Genomic DNA, 8,053 nt, shown 5'->3' with positions numbered 1-8,053 from the left:
TCTCTAGTTCGCATTCATATATACACCATCTATAGGTCTCTCTCGCACACTATGTATGATACTCTAGCTAGTCCAAGCTAGATATCTTGGGTGCACTCATCGTACGCACACAAATTCCTTGGCTCTTTGCCCGTAACTCTCTCACGCACCACTATGTCGTCTCGGAGCTCTTCCCCGCCTCTCTCAAACTCTCCATCCACCTGGGTCACACATACACATGCATATCTCGCTCGCACTCGATAGGCCCATCTAAAACTCTATCTCTCTCCATCGTTCTCTCTCCATCTCACACGCACGCACAGACACAATCTCATGCCCAGCTAGCCAAGTATGATGGTCTCTCACTCAATTGTAGGCACACGCAGTCCCCCCTATATGTATATGACTAGCTAATCTTAGTCTCCATCACAAACATGTGCATGGTCTATCTCGATTTCTCTCGGGGCATCTTTCTATCGCACACACACTCCCTCGATCTCCCACCCATATAGTCCCCTCACGATCTCGAGGGGATCTCTCTATCACAAACACACCCTCTCTCCCTCCCCATGCGTCCATGCCATCCATGTGTCCCTCTCGACCTTTTTTCCTTGTTGGCCAGACCTCTATTGGACATGTTCTACAGGGGTGTCTCTCTCCGTTGCAAACAATCACACACTAGTTATCTTCGTGTATCTCCTCGCCTCGCTTTTCCATCTCAGATATGCATGCGTGATATGTTCGCATAAGAAACGAAAAAACACACACTCTCTCTAATTTATCGTTCGTTATCACTTTCTCTTTCACACACATACTCTTTTTGCACACTTACTCATTCTCCTTCACACGTACTCGATCTGTCTCGACTGAGGCACTCACCTCCGTCCATAGCACATAGATTTATTGAAAAGTCAAACATCACAAAGTTTGACCATGTACGTGGAGAAAAAGAATTACATCTAGTACGGCAAACATATACCATTAGATTCACCATGAGATGTAGTTTTGTATGATTTATCTTTGGTATTGTAGATATAAATAACATTTGCGTAAACCTGATCAAAGTTTCCAAAGTTTGACTTATAAAAAATTTACATGCACTGCATTATCCAGCGGATGGAATATCTCTTTCCCCCTCTCATCTATCTGACGCACCACTCAGCCTTATCAGGGCTCCTTGAGGGAGTCCTGGATTAGGGGGTGTCCAGATAGCCGAACTATCACCTTTGGCCGGACTCCTGGACTATGAAGATACAAGATTGAAGACTTCGTCCCGTGTCCGGATGGGCCTTTCCTTGGCGTGGAAGGCAAGCTTGGCAATACGGATATGTAGATCTCCTACCATTGTAACCGACTCTGTGTAACCCTAACCCTCTTCGGTGCCTATATAAACCAGAGGGTTTTAGTCCGTAGGACGAACAACAATCATACCATAGGCTAGCTTCTAGGGTTTAGCCTCTCTGATCTCGTGGTAGATCTACTCTTGTACTACCCATATCATCAATATTAATCAAGCAGGAGTAGGGTTTTACCTCCATCGAGAGGGCCCGAACCTGGGTAAAAACATCGCGTCCCTTGTCTCCTGTTACCATCCGCCTAGACGCACAGTTCGGGACCCCCTACCCGAGATCTGCCGGTTTTGACACCGACATTGGTGCTTTCATTGAGAGTTTCTCCGTGTCGTCGCCATCAGGAAGGATGCCTCATCCCATCTTTAAAGACGGCACTGTTTCTAAAGGAGCTCTGGCTATCGGCCAAACTCTCCGGCTAGGCGGTTTCCTTATGACCGCCTGTCCGGCCACCGCGCCGGCGATGATTTCGAAAGCAATCATCACATTAGCTCGGAACTCGCCGAGCAGTTAGATCCGATGGAGCTCTCTTCCGTAAATGAGTTCTTGGATCGCATCGCCGCCCTGGGAGTCGCCACAGACTACGATCAGATTGGGCCTAAAACCGATTTGAGAGAGATCAATTCTCCCCAGGTTACCCACCACGTTGCCGTGGTTGAGGAGCAATACGGCGACCCTTCCTCAATTTTAAGGACTAGCTATGTCCGGATTCCCGATCCCTCCATGCCGGATTCCCGCGGAGGGGAGGACGTAACTCAAGCCCTGAACCTAAAGTCAGGCAGCAGGCTAGGTGCATTGGACAACATCCAAGAACCCAAGCTTCTGAGTTCGGAAACTTCTTGGCCCCTGAGCCTGAGATTGGACGGGGTTCCGGATTTAATTCCACACGCCCACCCAAACATAAGCAATCTATCCCAAATCCGGCAAGAGCCCGCAGAAACAGTACACCATTACTGGGCCAGATTCCTCCTGGTTATGAACAGAATAAAGGACTGCCATGAGGAGGAAGCGATTACATTCTTCCGCAATACTTGCACGGACAAGGGAATCCTCAACACCGTAAGTCGTCATGAAATTACACGCTTCGCTGACTTGGCGTCCATAGTACGAAAGTACTGTGAGATGGAAAGCGCCTAGAAAACCGAAATCAATTTTTGGGACAATCCGGCCCTGAATACAACCCTAGTCCGAAATAAAAGGGCGCATCATCGCCAGGCACCTGGGTTAAGTACCAAAAAGCAAAAACCCTCTATAGGGCATGGAACCGTACTAGAGGGATGGCTCAATGGACCCTGCAAAATTCATAGTACAGAGGGCGCCACTCCAACTCATAGCCTTAGAGCATGTTGGATACTACGGCAGGTGGCCAAAAGTGGCGAAGAGCTTCTAGCTCCACAGCATCAGCCCAAGGATACCAGTACGGTATTAACAGTCTTCGAGACGTTCACATCAAATAATATGCGAAAACGGACACTCCGCAGCCTTGCCGAAGTCTACCAAGTAGCAACAATAAACCCATGGAGTGACAGGGCTATTACCTTTAATGCCAGTGACGAACCTAAATTCCGAACAGCCCGAGCACCAGCCGCACAGGTCCTCAGTCCAATAGTGGACGGCTTTCGCCTCACAAAGGTACTCATGGACGGTGGCAGCGTCATTTACGAGGAAACCCTCCGAAAAATGGAAATAGACTGGAGCCGCATTGAGCGAAGCAACACAACCTTTAGAGGAATAATCCCCAATCGGGAAGCATGCTGTACAGGAAAAATCACACTGGATGTGGTATTCGGCACGCCCGATAATTACAGGTCCGAGGAGGTCACGTTTCAAGTGGCGTGATTCAGCAGCGGATATCACGCTCTATTAGGGCGAGAGGCATTCACAATTTTTCAAGCTATACCCCCTTACGGGTACATGAAGCTCAAAATGCTCGGGCCCAACGGAATCATCACTCTTGCTAGTGACCCGGACATAGCACTCCGCGCCGAAAATAAGACAGCCGCACTGGCCCTTGAGGCACTATCCGAAGCCCTAGCGGCCGAAGAACTCACTGCGCTGCGCTCCACGGTGAATAGGGACAATGTGATACTCGATAAGAGATCTAGGTCCACCTCCTTTAAACCAGCGGACGAAATAGTCAATTCCAAGTCCATCCAACGGACCCTACAAAAACGGCCTCCATCGGGGCACAATTAAACCCTGATGTAGACACCGCACTATGAGAATTCCTATGCGAAAATTGGGACATTTTTGCCTGGCAGCCTTCAGACATGCCAGGAATCCCACGCCGGCTGGCCGAGCACAACCTAAACATCCTAAAAGGATTCAAGCCAGTCAAACAGGCTCTTCGGCGTTTCTCCGAACCCAAGAGACAGGCCATGGGAGAGGAGCTAGCCAAATTATTGGAGGCCGGATTCATCAGAGATATAAAATATCCGGACTGGCTAGCAAACCTGGTGATGGTACCAAAGAAGGACAAATCCTGGCGCCTATGCGTTGATTTTAAGAACTTCAACAAAGCTTGCCCAAAGGATCCCTTCCCACTCCCCCGCATCGATCAAATTATCGACGCTACCGCAGGACAGGATTCATTGTGTTTCCTCGACGCATACTCCGGCTACCACCAAATTAAGATGGCAGAGCCCGACCAGGCCGCAACGGCATTCATCACCCCATACGGCCCATTCTGCTTCAACACAATGCCATTTGGGCTCAAAAACGCCGGCACAACATATCAGCGCATGATTCAGACATGTCTGGCAAACCAGATCGGCAAAATAGTGGAGGCATACATAGACGATGTGGTCGTCAAAACCAAGCACGTCGAAACTCTAGTAGATGATTTGAGGCTCACATTCGATAATCTCCGAACATATGACATTAAGCTTAACCCGGAAAAATGCGTTTTCGGCGTACCAGCCAGAAAGCTCTTGGGCTTCATTGTATCCGGTAGAGGAATTGAAGCAAACCCAGCCAAGATCCGAGCTCTATCACAATTGGATATCCCAAAGGACCTCAAACAAATACAAAAATTGACGGGATGTGTGGCGGCTCTAAGCCACTTTATCTCTCGTTTAGGAGAAAAGGCATTACCTCTTTATCACCTCCTCCGACGCACCGAACACTTTGAGTGGACGGATGCCGCCATGGCCGGACTCAAAGAAATAAAATCCATATTGGCAACAAACCCGGTCCTGGCCGCGCCCAACATGGGCGAACCAATGCTATTATATATCGCGGCAACTCATCAAGTTGTGAGCGCAGTGCTTGTTGTCGAACGAGAAACGGACGGACACAAGTTCCCGCTTCAAAAACCAGTTTACTACATGTCCACTGTCCTAACTCCATGCAAGTCACGGTACCCGCATTATCAAAAGATAGCGTACGCGGTGTTCATGGCATCCCGGAAGCTGCGACACTACTTTCAAGAGTGTTCGATGATAGTAGCCTCCGAAGTACCTCTTAACGACATTATAAACAACCGCGACGCGATGGGCCAGATTGCCAAATGGGCCATTGAGCTCCTCCTGTTCGACATAACCTATAAGCCACGACGAGCTATTAAGTCGCAAGTTTTGGCCGACTTCGTCGCTGAATGGACTGAAGCCGAACTCCCTAAAGAGTACGGCGCATATTCCAACTGGATAATGCACTTCGACGGCTCCAAAATGTTGGCCGGTCTGGGGGCTGGCGTCGTTTTGACGTCCCCAACCGGAGATACGGTTCAATACGTACTCCAGATAATGTATACGGACTCCAACAACGCAGCCGAATACGAGGCCCTTCTACACGGCCTCCGGATGGCAGTCTCCATGGGCATTCAACGCCTAGAGGTGCGCGGGGATTTGAACCTCGCGATATCCCAAATAAATGGAGACTTTGATGCCAAGGATCCAAAAATGGCAGCTTATCGCAACGCCGTCCTAAAAATGTTAGCTCGGTTTGAAGGGCTCGAATTTCACCATATAGCCCGGGATAACAACCAGGCAGCAGACGTATTGGCGTGCATTGGCGCAAAGCGCGATGTCGTCCCTCCCAACATCTTCCTAGAGAGGCTGTTCAAGCCATCCGTACTATGGGAGGGAGAATCCGGAAATAACAACCCGGACCCAACCGGACTGCCCGACGCCGAACATTCTGACATAATTGGTGGTTCTACCAACGAAGTAACATCTTCAGCCCACGTAATAATGGAGGTCATTGCCCCGTGGACAGAACCATTCCTAGCCTACCTAACTAGGATGGAACTTCCCGAGGACCAAAACGAGGCCCGCTGCATAGTGCGGCGATCTAAAGCCTATAAGGTCCATGAGGGAGAGCTTTACAAGAAAAGCACAACCGGAGTCCTTCAAAGGTGTATCTCCGAAGAGGAAGGGCGGAACCTTCTGGCTGAAATTCATGCCGGACTCGGCGGGCACCATGCCGCAGCCCGGGCCCTTGTAGGCAAGGCCTTCCGTATAGGATTTTATTGGCCGACGGCCCGGGCAGATGCTCAGGACTTAGTCCAACGATGCGTCGGTTGCCAGCTCTTTGCTAATCAAAGCCACATGCCACCCACCGCCCTCAAAACTATACCCATCACCTGGCCCTTCGCGGTCTGGGGGCTTGACATGGTTGGACCCCTTAAAGGAGTAACCCACAAGAAGAAATACCTACTGGTCATGGTGGATAAATTCACCAAATGGATAGAGGCCAAACCTGTTAAGACGGTCGAATCCGGACCGGTGATAGACTTCATATCAGGGGTTGTACACCGTTACGGCGTCCCCCATAGCATCATCACTGATAACGGCACGAACTTTACGGCTGACGAGGTCAAACTCTAGTGCAAAAACATGGGCATCAAGCTCGACTATGCTTCAGTCTATCACCCTCAAACTAACGGTCAAGTCGAGCGAGCAAATGGTCTAATCATGAGCGGCATCAAATCCAGATTAGTGCGGTCCCTCAAGGAATCTAACACGCACTGGGTAGAGGAGCTCGACTCCGTACTTTGGGGGCTGCGGACCACACCAAATCGCACCACCGGATTTACACCATTCTTTATGGTATACGACGCAGATGGAGTTCTGCCCTGTGACATAATTCATGACTCACCTCGCGTGCGCATGTACGAAGAAAGAGAAGCCGAGCTCGATCGGCAGGACAGTTTGGACGCATTGGAGGAGGAGCAGGACGTGGCAAAAGCCCGTTCCGCATTTTATCATCAACAAGCTCGAAGATATCAAAGCAGAGAAGTACGGGCCAAAACTTACAACGTTGGCGAGTTAGTTCTACGCCTGCCGAACAAGAAAAAGGACAAACTCAAGCCCAAATGGGAAGGTCCCTTTATCATCGACCAAGTCCTGACCAGTGGTGCGTACCGTCTGCGAGATGCATCGGATAACCGACTCGAGCCGAACCCATGGAACGCAGCCGTCTCCGAAGATTCTACACCTAGCACCGGATTCTGAGTTCGTCTCCTTCCCCCGTCTACATTTTACATATTAGTTGTCTTCTGTTTCTCTCCTTCTCCCTCCTTTTCTATTGCAGCCTTTGAAAGCTTGTTCGCGCATCATTCACAAACACTTGACGTGCTATCCGCGCTCATTATACCTGGGGGCTTCTTTAATAGAAGTTTATTTGTACGGGCTTCATGCCCAACACATGTGTCACACTTCCGCATGTACCTTTTATTCACCAATTATATGCATCGATATGACTTAAGTTTTGGCCAAGCTGGGTTGCCTGGCTCCTGTGCTTACCCCTACGTTCCGGATTGTTCGGCTAGGCGGTAAAGGGAGCACCTGTGCGATTGTTACTGCCAGGTCAGCCGGATGTGTACCTCAGACTGGGTGAAGCCGAAAGCTAGTGTTCTTAAGAGAATATTCGGTCGGTGAACTAAAAGACGATTTCTTACCTATTTATTCATTTGCCCCCAGATGTTTTTCTGCTCTTTTCGCAGTCCGGACATGCACTTTAGGGCATGCCTCCCAGGGAAAGGAACCCCTAATGGAACTATTCTCCCTGGAAGATGTTTCTTACTAACCATGTAATATAACATAACTAGTTGGGCACTTGTCTGATAAAGCACTAATGACCCCTACGCCTGGTCTCCACGCATGCCCCGGTTCTTACATAACCGTGAGGGTATTCGGATACACTCTGGACTATTGGGTCCCGAGGTTGAAGCGAAAAGGTCCGCTATGACAAACGATCTACAATTCGGCTAAGAGGCATTTTACATGTCATCTTTAATTACATAGTCAATCCGACTTATTGTATTCCTCTTCAATGCCATCTAATAGGCTGTCTAGTTTACAGTCCTGCAGGGAATACTTTGCGGCCAACTCTACTTGGCCGTACACTAAGCTCACAGGGATCTCCTTCCCATCAGGCCCCGCAGGTCCGACCTCGGCCATGTGGTTTGGGTCAGCCTTCATGTACCGCGTCTTCACCATGGCCCAGGCTTCCCTGGCGCCCTGACGGCAAGCCGATATCTTCCATAATCGGAAGCGCCGCCATGCTCCTTGAAGCCTCTCTGCAAGCTCTCTAAGGCCTTCGGGCGGGGAGAGAGATGGCCACAAGGCCTGGGCGACGCCTTTCATCACCTGCCGAACTCGTTCGTGCAGTTGTAAGAGCTCGGGAAGGTCACCCATAGAACCGGGCATTTCCTTTGCAAGACGGCATGTGAGCATACCTACAGATATAACTCTGTTAGTCGACTTCCTCGCCAAACTCTTTTT

Source organism: Triticum aestivum, chromosome 3B (genome assembly GCF_018294505.1).
Source record: "Triticum aestivum cultivar Chinese Spring chromosome 3B, IWGSC CS RefSeq v2.1, whole genome shotgun sequence".
NCBI classification, from domain to species: Eukaryota; Viridiplantae; Streptophyta; class Magnoliopsida; order Poales; family Poaceae; genus Triticum; species Triticum aestivum.
The sequence above is the reverse complement of the archived record's forward strand: the minus strand, read 5'-3'. Positions refer to the sequence as shown.